We start from the raw sequence: 13,599 nt of genomic DNA, 5'->3' as shown, positions 1-13,599 counted from the left end.
TGGAGAATTCCATGGACAGAAGTCTGGCAGGCTACAGTCCATGGGTTTGCAAAGAGTCAGGCATGACTGAGCAACTAACACTCACTCAAGGATAACAGGGCACCAGTAAATTTTAGGACTAGGCTTGCTGTTTCTTCAAGTCAGTATGTCTGTGTCTGACAGAGAGGGTGAATATCATCTGTTGCCTGCATATATTATTTCCCCCAGCTTAGTTAACAAATAATTTCTTCATGTGCTAAAATTAACTATTTAATTAATCTACCTCAAAAATCTTTGCTGAGTGGCCTGGGGTGGGTGGGATAAATTTGCAGGTTAAATATAGTTTCTAGACATATTGATATTTATTTCCATTTATGTATCATATTTCAATTTTCCATAGAAAATCCCAAAGTTGTCATAAGGGCTTTGGAAAATAAAAAGTGTGAGGGCTACTTGGAAATACTTAATTGAGTATCTAATTACACCTTACTCTTTCTTCTACCCAGAGTGATGGATGGATAGAGATTATAAGAAGGGTTTTGATTTTTGAGTTATTACTATTATTTTTGTGCTGTCTTGAGCAACAGGCTTTCTCAAAGGGGGAAATTACAAGCAGAACTTGTCATAGATGTGATTCTTTCTGTTACTGTGAACTACTTTGGAAAGTCATCCTCCAGTCCAGCTAGTGGTGACAGTCTAGAAAATAAAGTGTTAAAGTGCTGGGTGTGAACTACATTACTATGTCTATTTGCCTATTGCTATTGTTGAGCTCTCTGAATCACACAGAATCTTTTGAGAAAATTGTAGAAAATATTTTCTTTCTTGTTTTTTAAGGCCAAACAACAAGAGGGAGCACAATGCCACCCATCAACAGAAAATTGGATTAAAGATTTATTGAGTATGGCCCCACCCATCAGAACAAGACCTAGGTTCCCCCACAGCCAGTCCCTACCATCAGGAAGCTTCTACAAGCCTCTTATCCTTACCCATCAGAGGGAAGACAGAATGAAAACCACAACCACAGAAAACTAACCAAACTGATCATATGGACCACAACCTTGTATAACAATGAAGCTATGAGGCATGCTGTGTAGGGCCACCTAAGATGGACGGGTCATAGTGGAGAGTTTAGACAAAACATGATCCACTGGAGAAGGGAATGGCAGACCACTTCAGTATTTTTGCCTTGAGAACCCCATGAACAGTATGAAAATGCAAAAGATGTGACACTGAAAGATGAATTGCTCAAGTCAGTAGGTGCCCAATATGCTACTGGAGAAGAGTGGAGAAATAACTCCAGAAAGAATGGAGAGGCTGAGCCAAAGTGAAAACAACGCCCAGTTGTGGATGTGACTGCTGATGGAAGTAAAGTACAATTCTGTAAAGAACAGTACTGTAAAGGAACCTGGAATGTTAGGTCCATGAATCAAGGTAAACTGGAAATGGTCACACAGGAGATGGCAAGAGTGAAGGTCAACATTTTAGGAATCAGTAAACTAAAATGGACTGGAATGGGTGAATTTAACTCAGATGACCATTATGTCTACTACTGTGGGCAAGAATCCCTTAGAAGAAATGGAGTAGCCATCATAGTCAACAAAAGAGTCGGAAATGCAGTGCTTGGGTGAAATCTCAAAAATGACAGAATGGTCTCTGTTAATTTCCAAGGCAAACCATTCAATATCACAGTAATCCAAGTCTGTGCCCCAACCAGTAATGCTGAAGAAGCTGAAGTTGAATAATTCTATGATGACCTATAAGACCTTCTAGAATGAACACCACAAAAAGATGTGCTTTTCATCATAGGTGACTGGAATGCAAAAGTAGAAAGTCAAGAGATACCTGAAATAACAGGCAAATTTGGCCTTGGAATACAAAATGAAGCAGGGCAAAGGCTAACAGAGCTTTGCCAAGAGAATGCACTGGTCATAGCAACACCCTCTTCCAACAACACAAGAGATGACTCTACACATAGATTTCACAAGACGGTCAATACCAAAATCCGATTATATTTTTTGCAGCTGAAAATGGAGAAGCTCTATACAGTCAGCAAAAAAAAAAAAAAAAAAGACTGGGAGCTGACTGTGGCTCAGATCATGAACTCCTTATTGCAAAATTCAGGCTTAAATTGAAGAAAGTAAGGAAAGCCATTAGACCACTCGGGTGTGACCTAAATCAAATCCCTTATGATTATACAGTGAAAGTGACAAATAAATTCAAGGGATTAGATGTGATAGACAGAGTGCCTGAAGAACTATGGATGGAGCTTCATGACAATGTACAGCAGGCAGTGATCAAAACCATCCCCCCAAAAAGAAATGCAAAAAGGCAAAATGGTTGTCTAAGGAAGTCTTACAAATAGCTGAGCAAAGAGAAGCGAAGGTAAAAGAGGAAAGGAAAGATATACCCATTTGAATTCAGAGTTCCAAAGAATAGCAAGGAGAGATAAGAAAGACTTCCTAAGTGATCAGTGCAAAGAATGGAGAAAAACAATAGAATGGGAAAGACTAGAGATCTGTTCAAGAAAATTAGAGGTATCAAGTGAACATTTCACGCAAAGATGGGCTCAATAAAGGACAGAAATGGTATGGACCTAACAGAAGCAGAAAATATTAAGAAGAGGTGGCAAGAATACACAGAAGAACTGTACAAAAAAGATCTTCACGACCCAGATAATCACGATGGTGTGATCATTCACCTAGAGCCAGACATCCTGGAATGCGAAGTCAAGTGGGCCTTAGGAAGAATCACTACAAACAAAGCTCGTGAAGGTGATGGAATTCCAGTTGAGCTATTTCAAATCCTGAAAGATGAGGCTGTGAAAGTGCTGCACTCAATATACCAGCAAATTTGGAAAACCCAGCAGTGGCCACAGAACTGGACAAGGTCAGTTTTCAACCAATCCCAAAGAAAGGCAATATCAAAGAATGTTCAAACTACCACACAATTGCACTCATCTCACATTCTAGCAATGTAATACTCAAAATTCTTCAGCTAGGCTTCAACAGTATGTGAACCGAGAACTTCCAGATACAGCTTGAAGCTGGTTTTAGAAAAGGCAGAGGAACCAGAGGTCAAGTTTCCAACATCAGTTGGAGTATAAAAAAGGCAAGAGAATGCCAGAAAATCATCTACTTCTGCTTCATTGACTATGCTAAAGCATTTGTGTGACTCACAACCAACTGTAGAAAATTCTTAAAGAAATGGGAATACTAGACCACCTGATCTGCCTCCTGAGAAATCTGTATGCAGGTCAAGAAGCAACAGTTAAACCTGAACATGTAACAGTGGACTGGTTCAAAATCAGGAAAGGAGTACATCAAGGCTGTATATCATCACCCTGCTATTTAACTTAAATACAGAGTACATCATGTGAAATACCAGGCTGGATGAAGGACAAGCTGGAATCAAGATTGCCAGGAGACATATCAATAACCTCAGATATGCAGATGACACCACCCTTATGGCAGAAAGTGAAGAGAAACTGAAGAGCCTCTTGATGAAAGTGAAAGAAGAGAGTGAAAAAGCTGGCTTAAAATTCAACATTCAGGAAACAAAGGTCATGGCACCGGTTCCATCACATCATGGCAAATAGATGGGGAAACAGTGAAAACAGTGAGAGACTTTTTTTTGGGGGACTCCAAATCACTGCAGATGGTGACTGCAGTGACAAAATTAAAAGATGCTTGCTCCTTAGAAGAAATGCTATGATAAACCTCAGTTCAGTTCAGTCACTCAGTTGTGTCTGACTCTTTGTGACCCCATGAATCGCAGCACACCAGGCCTCCCTGTCCATCACCAACTCCCGGAGTTCACCCAGACTCATGTCCATCGAGTCAGTGATGCCATCCAGCCATCTCATCCTCTGTCGTCCCCTTCTCCTCTTGCCCCCAATCCCTCCCAGCATCACAGTCTTTTCCAATGAGTCAACCCTTTGCATGAGGTGGCCAAAGTACTGGAGTTTCAGCTTTAGCATCATTCCCTCCAAAGAAATCCCAGGGCTCATCTCCTTCAGAATGGACTGGTTGGATCTCCTTGCAGTCCAAGGGACTCTCAAGAGTCTTCTCCAACACCACAGTTGAAAAGCATCAATTCTTCAATGCTCAGCCTTCTTCACAGTCCAACTCTCACATCCATACATGACCACAGGAAAAACCATAGCCTTGACTAGATGGACCTTTGTTGGCAAAGTAATGTCTCTGCCTTTGAATATGCTATCTAGGTTGGTCATAACTTTCCTTTCAAGGAATAAGCGTCTTTTAATTTCATGGCTGCAGTCACCATCTGCAGTGATTTTGGAGCCCCCAAAAATAAAGTCTGACACTGTTTCCACTGTTTCCCCATCTATTTCCCATGAAGTGATGGGACCAGATGCCATGATCTTCATTTTCTGAATGTTGAGCTTTAAGCCAACTTTTCCACTCTCCACTTTCACTTTCATCAAGAGGCTTTGAGTTCCTCTTCACTTTCTGCCATAAGGGTGGTGTCATCTGCATATCTGAGGTTATTGATATTTCTCCTGGCAATCTTGATTCCAGCTTGTGTTTCTTCCAGTCCAGTGTTTCTCATGATGTACTCTGCATATAAGTTAAATAAGCAGGGTGACAATATACAGCCTTGACATACTCCTTTTCCTATTTGGAACCAGTCTGTTGTTCCATGTCCAGGTCTAACTGTTGCTTCCTGACCTGCATACAGATTTCTCAAGAGGCAGATCAGGTGGTCTGGTATTCCCATCTCTTTCAGAATTTTCCGCAGTTTATTGTGATCCACACAGTCAAAGGCTTTGGCACAGTCAATAAAGCAGAAATAGATGTTTTTCTGGAACTCTCTTGCTTTTTCCAGGATCGAGGGGATGTTGGCAATTTGATCTCTGGGTCCTCTGCCTTTTCTGAAACCAGCTTGAACATCAGGAAGTTCACGGTTCACATATTGCTGAAGCCTGTCTTGGAGAATTTTGAGCATTACTTTACTAGTATGTGAGATGAGTGCAATTTTGTGGTAGTTTGAGCATTCTTTGGCATTGCCTTTCTTTGGGATTGGAATGAAAACTGACTTTTCCAGTCCTGTGGCCACTGCTGAGTTTTCTAAATTTGCCGGCATATTGAGTGCAGCACTTTCACAGCATCATCTTTCAGGATTTGGAATAGCTCAACTAGAATTCCATCACCTCCACTAGCTTTGTTCGTAGTGATGCTTTCTAAGGCCCACTTGACTTCACATTCATGATAAACCTAGGCAACGTATTAAAAAGCATAGACATTACTTTGCCAACAGCATTCTGTTTAGTCAAAGCTATGGTTTTCCCATTAATCATGTATGGATGTGAGAGCTGGACCATAAAAAAGGCTGAGTCCTGAGGAATTGATGCTTTTAAACTGTGGTGTTGGATAGGACTCTTGAGAGTCCCTTGGATTACAAGGAGATCCAACCAGTCAATCCTAAAGGAAATCAGTCCTGAGTATTCAATGGAAGGACTGATGCTGAAGCTGAAGTTCCAGTACTTTGGCCTCCTAATGCAAAGAACTGACTCATTAGAAAAGACCCTATTGCTGGGAAAGATTGAAGGCAGGAGGAGAAAGACATGACAGAGGATGAGGTGTTTGGATGGCATCACCAACTCGATGGAAATGAGTTTGAGCAAGCTCTAGGAGTTGGTGATGGACAGGGAAGCCTGGCGTGCTGCACTCCACAGGGTCGCAAAGAGTTGGACATGACTGTGTGACTGAACTGAACTGATAGATACACATATATATAGAAAACTTTATTTGGCTTCCTTGGTTGCACTAGATATAAAGAACCCACCTTCCAACACAGGAGACATAAGTGACATGGATTTGATCTCTGGGTTGGGATGATCCCCTGGATGAGGGCATGGCAACCCACTCCAGTATTCTTGCCTGGAGAATCCCAAGGACAGAGGAGCCTGGTAGGTACAGTCCATGGGATCACAAACAGTCAGACACAACTGAAGGGACTTAGGATGCATGCACATATAACTTGATTATATAGTAAAATCTACACTTTTGAAGTCAGCAATGAGTTGAGATTATTTGCAATAACTTTATTCTTATTGATTTTCTATTTCTGCCCTGAGCATCTATCCATATTAGAGATTTACTTTTTGATCATTGTGTTTGTCTAACAGTAGACAAATTACAAGGCTTCACTTGAATTCCCCATTTCCCAGGATGTATTTATTCTATAGTGGGCAGAGAGCATGTCTTGTGTATGTTAAAAAGCTTAGTGATAACTCGTGCAGCCACTTATCAATAGAAAATGCTTGACAGTTTTTAAACTGAACAATGGTTATCCTTGGACCGTCCTCCTTTGGGTACGTTTTGAGGCAGAGGAAGAATTTCAGGGGGTACCTTTTCACATGAACAGAAGAAAGTCTGGGGGCAAAACTCCTCCTGTGGACACTATGGGTCTCAGTGAACACGGTTCCCAAGGCATGTCTGAGCAGGTGAAGGAGGACTTGTCTGTAATCGCTCTGGTGAGCTGGGCTGGAGTCTTGTGTCAGTGTGCAGGGATGCAATTGCACCAGGCAGAGTGGATACCATGGCATGATTTGAGAGGTGCCAGAAAGTCATTCTCCACACAAACCTGTGACATTGATGATAGGAAGACTTGAGGTTGATATGAGTGTGGTCAGCTTCTGAAATGGCAGTGGTTCACAATTGTATTGACCACCTAGGAAAGGACACGGTCAACAGATGCTGCCAGAGTGCCTCTCCTCCATCCCCCACTGTAATCATTAAGAATTAATCTGGGGAGGAGCTTTTGCCCTATTGACATCTTTAATTGTTTTCCTGATCGTAATTACCTCCTTTTTAACATTTCTTCTGATCATGCTTTTTCCTCTCATTCCCCTGACATCTCCTGAAACTTGAATCTGGCTCATGTCACTTGCTCTCATGAAAGGAAGGCCACCTACCAGCATCTCTCCTGAAAGATAAGAGCAACAGACTTGTCCAGAGCTTTCATCATTCAAACACATTATCATTCAGCAAAGCTCTAGGAATACTAGTTATTTTATTTCATTAGATTCTCCTGGTAGTTAGGTTTTTGAATGAACTCTATTTAAAGAAAATTAATGCCCTGCATTTTAATTCAGCTTAGTTCCCATGACATTTTCTGTTGTGCTTTTCCATAGGCATAGTGACTTTGACACATCTCTCTCTCCCTGCAGGGTGTATTTAATTTTTGCATCCATTCTGTCTTTATGGAGAACACCCCCCGAGCTTTCAAAATGCAGTTTAAGCATCCTCTCCTCCATTTTCTTGGAGATCTGATCACTTCCCCTTTTGAGGGCTCATCCTATGTCTTGATTTTGGTCTGTGTTCACATTTATCATTCTTTATGGTACTTATTTATTTCTTTGTCTGCCATTCTTTACTACTTTACTAGCCTATAAAGCCCTTGAAGATTAGTTCCATGTGTCAACTATCTTCACATCCCTAGTGCCTAGCAGAGTGTATATAGTAGATGCTCAATAAAGACTTGCTGTCTGAATCCGGAAATTGAAAGGATTGTGGACAGAGAGGAGAAACACTATTTGAAGCAAGGATTAAAAAGATTGAGGATGTGAACCTGTTCATGGGAGGCAGGGAAAAAGTGAAAAGTGTAGGTGAAGAGGAGGTGCTGTGAGGCAAAGCATTTGGTTTGTTTTTATTAGGAAATGTTGGAATCATCCAGCATTTGTGATAACTCTGATTTATCTGAGAGATAAGTAGGCTATTCAACACCCAGTTTTAGAGCCTAAAAGGAAGATCAAAGCCAAAATTATAAATGTGTGAGGCCTCTGTACATAGGAGGTATTTGAAGATGTAGGTATGGATGAGAGTGTCCAGCTAGAGAAGATATCTTGAGAAGAGAAGAGGGTCCAGGAATCTAAAGGCATGTGCTTACAAGATTGTCAAAGGTAAAGAGTAAGAAGTAAGCCCAGTGACAAATGAGCAGTAAAATACAAGGTGCAGTCATGTTTCCAGAAAGATGGATGGTCAACAGTGTTAGTGCTATTGAACTATCAAATGAGAACCCAAGAAATATCTGGTAGAACAATGAATAAATGGCAGGTTGGGTAAAATAAAGAGTACCTCAAGCTTAATCTATCTGAATCTGGATGATTTTTGTTTCTAACTCAATTGGTCTGTGAAGAGGTCTGAGACAAGTGTCAGGGTTTGGTGATTCCCTAGAAGGATGTAGGCACATAGTCATACTCATGGTTATGATTAATCATGGAGAAAAAGGATCCTGGTTACAAGTAGAAAAGGAAAAGGCAAATGTGGTGAAATCTGAGGGAAATTAGGTGCAAGCTTTCACGAGTCCTCTCCCTATGTTCTCGTCTAAGAGTTTTATAGTTTCTGGTCTTATGTTTAGATCTTTAACCCATTTTGAGTTTATTTTTGTGTATGGTGTTAGAAAGTGTTCTAGTTTCATTCTTTTACAAGTGGTTGACCAGTTTTTCCAGCACTACTTGTTAAAGAGATTGTCTTTTCTCCATTGTATATTCTTGCCTCCTTTGTCAAAGATAAGGTGTCCATAGATGTGTGGGTTTATCTCTGGGCTTTCTATTTTGTTCCATTGATCTATATTTCTGTCTTTGTGCCAGTACCATACTGTCTTGATGACTGTGGCATTGTAGTAGAGCCTGAAGTCAGGCAGGTTGATTCCTCCAGTTCCATTCTTCTTTCTCAAGATTGCTTTGTCTATTCGAGGTTTTTTGTATTTTTATATAAATTGTGAAATTATTTGTTCTAGCTCTGTGAAAAATACCGTTGGTAGCTTGATAGGGATTGCATTGAATCTGTAGATTGCTTTGAGTCGTATACTCATTTTCACTATATTGATTCTTCTGATCCATGAACACAGTATATTTCTCCATCTATTAGTGTCCTCTTTGATTTCTTTCACCAGTGTTTTATAGTTTTCTATATATAGGTCTTTTGTTTCTTTAGGTAGATACATTCCTAAGTATTTTATTCTTTTCATTGCAATGGTGAATGGGATTGTTTCCTTAATTTCTCTTTCTATTTTCTCATTATTAGTGTATAGGAATGCAAGGGATTTCTGTGTGTTGATTTTATATCCTTCAACTTTACTATATTCATTGATTAGCTCTAGTAATTTTCTAGTGGAGTCTTTAGAGGAGAACATAGGCAAAACACTCTCCGACATAAATCACAGCAGGATCCTCTATGAGCCACCTCCCAGAATATTGGAAATAAAAGCACAAATAAACAAATGGGATCTAATTAAAATTAAAAGCTTCTGCACAACAAAGGAAACTCTAAGCAAGGTGAAAAGACAGCTTTCAGAATGGAGAAAATAATAGCAAATGAAGCAACTGACAAACAATTAATCTCAAAAATATACAAGCAACTCCTACAGCTCAATTCCAGAAAAATAAACGACCCAATAAAAAAATGGGCCAAAAAACTAAATAGACATTTCTCCAAAGAAGACATACAGATGGCTAATAAACACATGAAGAGATGCTCAACATCACTCATTATCAGAGAAATGCAAATCGAAACCACAATGAGGTACCATTTCATGCCAGTCAGAATGGCTGCGATCCAAAAGTCTACAAGCAATAAATGCTGGAGAAGGTGTGGAGAAAAGGGAACCCTCTTACACTGTTGGTGGGAATGCAAACTAGTATAGCCACTATGGAGAACAGTGTGGAGATTCCTTAAAAACTGGAAATAGAACTGCCATATGACCCAGCAATCCCACTGCTGGGCATACACACCGAGGAAACCAGAATTGAAAGAGACACATGTACCCCAGTGTTCATTGCAGCACTGTTTATAATAGCCAGGACATGGAAGCAACCTAGATGTCCATCAGCAGATGAATGGATAAGAAAGCTGTGGTACATATACACAATGGAGTATTCCTCAGAATATATCTGAATCAGTTCTAATGAGGTGGATGAAACTGAAGCCTATTATACAGAGTGAAGTAAGCCAGAAAGAAAAACATGAATACAGTATACTAACGCATATATATGGAATTTAGAAAGATGGTAACGATAACCCTGTATGCGAGACAGCAAAAGAGACAGAGATGTATAGAGAAGTCTTTTGGACTCTGTGGTGGGTGGGATGATTTGGGAGAATGGCATTGAAACATGTATAATATCATATAAGAAATGCATCGCCAGTCCAGGTTTGATGCAGGATACAGGATGCTTGGGGCTGGTGCACTGGGATGACCCAGAGGGATGGTATGGGGAGGAAGGTGGGAGGGGGGTTCAGGATTGGGAACATGTGTACACCCATGGTAGATTCATGTTGATGTATGGCAAAACCAATACAATATTGTAAAGTAATTAACCTCTAATTAAAATAAATAAATTTAAATAAAAAAACTAAAATTGGAAAATAACTACAGAAATAAATGACATTTATAAATCAATGAAAATAATAAGAAAAATATGTTAAGAAATTCAAAACAATAAATGAAATGAATAAATTCTCAGAAACATGTACCATTTCAGATCTGGTTCAAGAAATAGACACCCTGGATATTCAAATAAGTTTTAAAGAAATTGAAATGGTTAAAGACCTTCTCTTTCTATATTCATTAACCCCAGTGGGTTTATAAGTGAATGCTCATAAATTTTTGAAGAACAGTTGATGAATACTTTATATATAATCTTCAAAATACAAATAAATAACAGAAAAATAGTTGAAATCTACCATGCTCGTTTCACCATGTTAATGTAATCTTGATTCTAAAACCAGGTCAGAATGTTTATAATTATGGACTCACTTTACCTATTTATGTAGATTTGAAAATCCATTATATGATATTACTAAGTCAAATGAAATAGTGTAGTAAAAATCATATAGTATGAAAAAAAATTAAAAATGAGAAAAAAAACAGTTTAAATGGTAGATTTTATGTTATGTTAAAAAAAAAAAAGAGTCCTCTCCCAATGTATTCACACAAGATGCACTTAATCCCTGCTAGAAACAGGTTATGGCAACACATGTGAAATGTTGGGAACCAAGGAAGCTCTGGTTTATTAATACCCTGGATTTTTGTTTGGGGCTGATCACGTTGGTATCCCCTGTCTGACCCATACTCAAATTCCAGACTCCCAGAAAGAAAGCAGATGTTAAGCATAAACCAATAGTTATTACAAAATGTTTAGACACAGTGAGACATTCTTATCAGTTAATGGAAGGAACCCTCCAGAAATCAAGTTCTCAGACTCCAGCCAAGGGCTAACCTTGAATAACTGTCAGACCTCCTATGTTAACTATTTTCTGCACAGAGTCCTTGTCTAGAATCCCTTGTCTTGGCGAATTACATTATCACCAATTCTCTTTAGCAAGTCAGAAACGTAAGCATTTCCCAAGCCACTTTCTGAGAGATAAGTAGGCTATTCAACATCAACAGCTTTTGACTGACTGAGTGGTTTTGGATACACGGGGAATAGTGAGAAAAGCTGTTACACACATGTGTACACATATACAAATATATGTTTGAAGGCTTCAAAGAACTACAAAGACTGTAAGAATTTCTGGGTCTAAGATATAGAAAAAATAAGAAATAAAGAGAGGTGTCTGGCATCTAAGGTTGCTTTTGCTCACAAAGCAAATGCAAAATCAGAAAACAAGTGTGGCATCTGAGAAATTAAGATTCGGAGCAAAGCTTTTGGTAGTGTCATCAGGCTGAAAAGTCAAAAATTATAGTGAAGGATCTTTTAAGAAGAAGCTTTATAATTGCTCCAGGTTTTTGGTTATTATACTAAAGGCCTACACCCTCAGAGTAAGGTGAAAGTGAAAACATCCTATTTTCACAAAGACTGAAAACCAAATCCCAACAAGCTCAATCTTAGACAAGAATAAGATGAAATGCCAGGGGAAACATTCAATACACTTGGGAGGTGATAACCTTATTCAAATCTTTCAGTTGTCTATACAATTTTTCATACAGAGTATTTGGTACCCAATTTTTTAAAAAGCCAGGTATACACAAAAGGAAAGACTTGACCCCAAACTAGAGAAAAAAACAGGTAATTTAAGCATACTTATCGGAGAAGGCAATGGCACCCCACTCCAGTGCTCTTGCCTGGAAAATCCCATGGATGGAGGAGCCTGGTGGGCTGCAGTCCATGGGGTTGCTAAGAGTCAGACACGACTGAGTGACTTCACTTTCACATCTCACTTTCATGCACTGGAGAAGGAAATGGCAACCCACTCCAGTGTTCTTGCCTGGAGAATCCCAGGGATGGGGGAGCCTGGTGGGCTACCATCTATGGGGTCTCACAGAGTCGGACACGACTGAAGTGACTTAGCAGCAGCAGCAGCATAAGCAACAAGAAATTGGAGTTATTGTACATAAACACTAAATGTCTATAATTAATATTTCAGTAGAGAATTACACTTGATCTTAGCCAAAAGGCCGAGAAGCGATTTTCAGTAGAGAATTAGAAGCCATAAGATTCAAATTGAAGTCTTGGAAAAATAAAAATAAATAAAATTGAAATCTCAATTGAGGAGCATACATCAAATTTGAGTGAACTGTAAATTATCTGTAGAAAATATCCAGACTAAAGCACAGAAGGAGGAAAGATGATAAAGAAAAGAAGAGACATATGAGACACAATGAAAAGATGTAATTGTAGTTCCAGAAAAAGAGAAGAAAGAAAATGGACAGAAGCAATATTTGAAGAAATAGTGGTCAAGAATTTTTCAAACTTTGGAAGGACAACACTTCAAAATCTGGGTCTATGAGCCCCAGTGGAATTAATGCAAAGAAAACCAAGCTTTAGACACATCCCTGCAATTTCTGGATACTGAAGACAAAGAGAAATCTTAAAAGCATTCAGAGGTGTTGAAAGGCAGAGGACTTTGAGAAAGCAAAACCAACTACTGACTTCTGAAGGGAAACAATAAGAGTCACAAGACAATTGAGTAATTTCCCCAAAGTGATGAAAGAAAATAACCTGGTGAACCTAGAATTCTTTACTCAGCAAAATATCCTTTAAGAAATGAAGGTGCAATAAAAACACTTTCAAAGAAGCAAAAATTAAGAATACATTCCAGAAGCACATGAAAGGAGTTCTTCAGTCAGGAGGAAAATGATCCCCGATGCAGACACAAAATACTGAAAGGAAGCCTATCAGAAAATGGAAATGGAGTTGACTATAAAAGCAACAAAAGTAATATATCAAGGTGTTTAATGATATGTGTTAATTACAACCAGGAGAAGAAAAGCACAAGTTTTGGGAGCTGAGTAAATGGAGTTGAAGGGCAGTCATACACAGGTGGAAGGAGTGATAGATTTCTTCTTCCTGGGCTCAGAAATCATTGTGGTTGGTGACTGAAACCATGAAATAAGAGAATGATTGCTTCTTGCCAGGAAAGCTATGACAAACCTAGACAGTGTTTTAACAAGCAAAAACTTCACTTTGCTGACAAAGGCCTATACAGTCAGGGCTATGGTCTTTCTGGTAGTCATGTACAAATGTGAGAGCTGGACAATAAAGAAGGCGGAGCACTGAAGAATTGATGCTTTTGAACTGTGGTCCTAGAGAAGACTCCCGAAAGTCCCTTGCACAGAAAATCAAACTAGTCCATCTTAAAGGAAATCAACCTT

At 39.2% G+C, this 13,599-nt stretch overlaps 1 pseudogene; it reads right to left on the bottom strand.

The window, feature by feature from the left end:
* Positions 1-12,256: 12,256 nt before the first annotated feature.
* On the bottom strand, positions 12,257-12,414 carry LOC147350075 (U2 spliceosomal RNA; annotated as a pseudogene).
* Between the last annotated feature and the right edge of the window lie 1,185 nt (positions 12,415-13,599).

The sequence above is a fragment of the Bos grunniens genome, chromosome 20 (genome assembly GCF_055505025.1).
Source record: "Bos grunniens cultivar Pamir isolate PY7600 chromosome 20, Bosgru_T2T1.0, whole genome shotgun sequence".
Lineage (NCBI taxonomy): Eukaryota > Metazoa > Chordata > Mammalia > Artiodactyla > Bovidae > Bos > Bos grunniens.
Note: the sequence above shows the minus strand (reverse complement) of the source record. Positions and strands in the feature narration are given on the sequence as shown.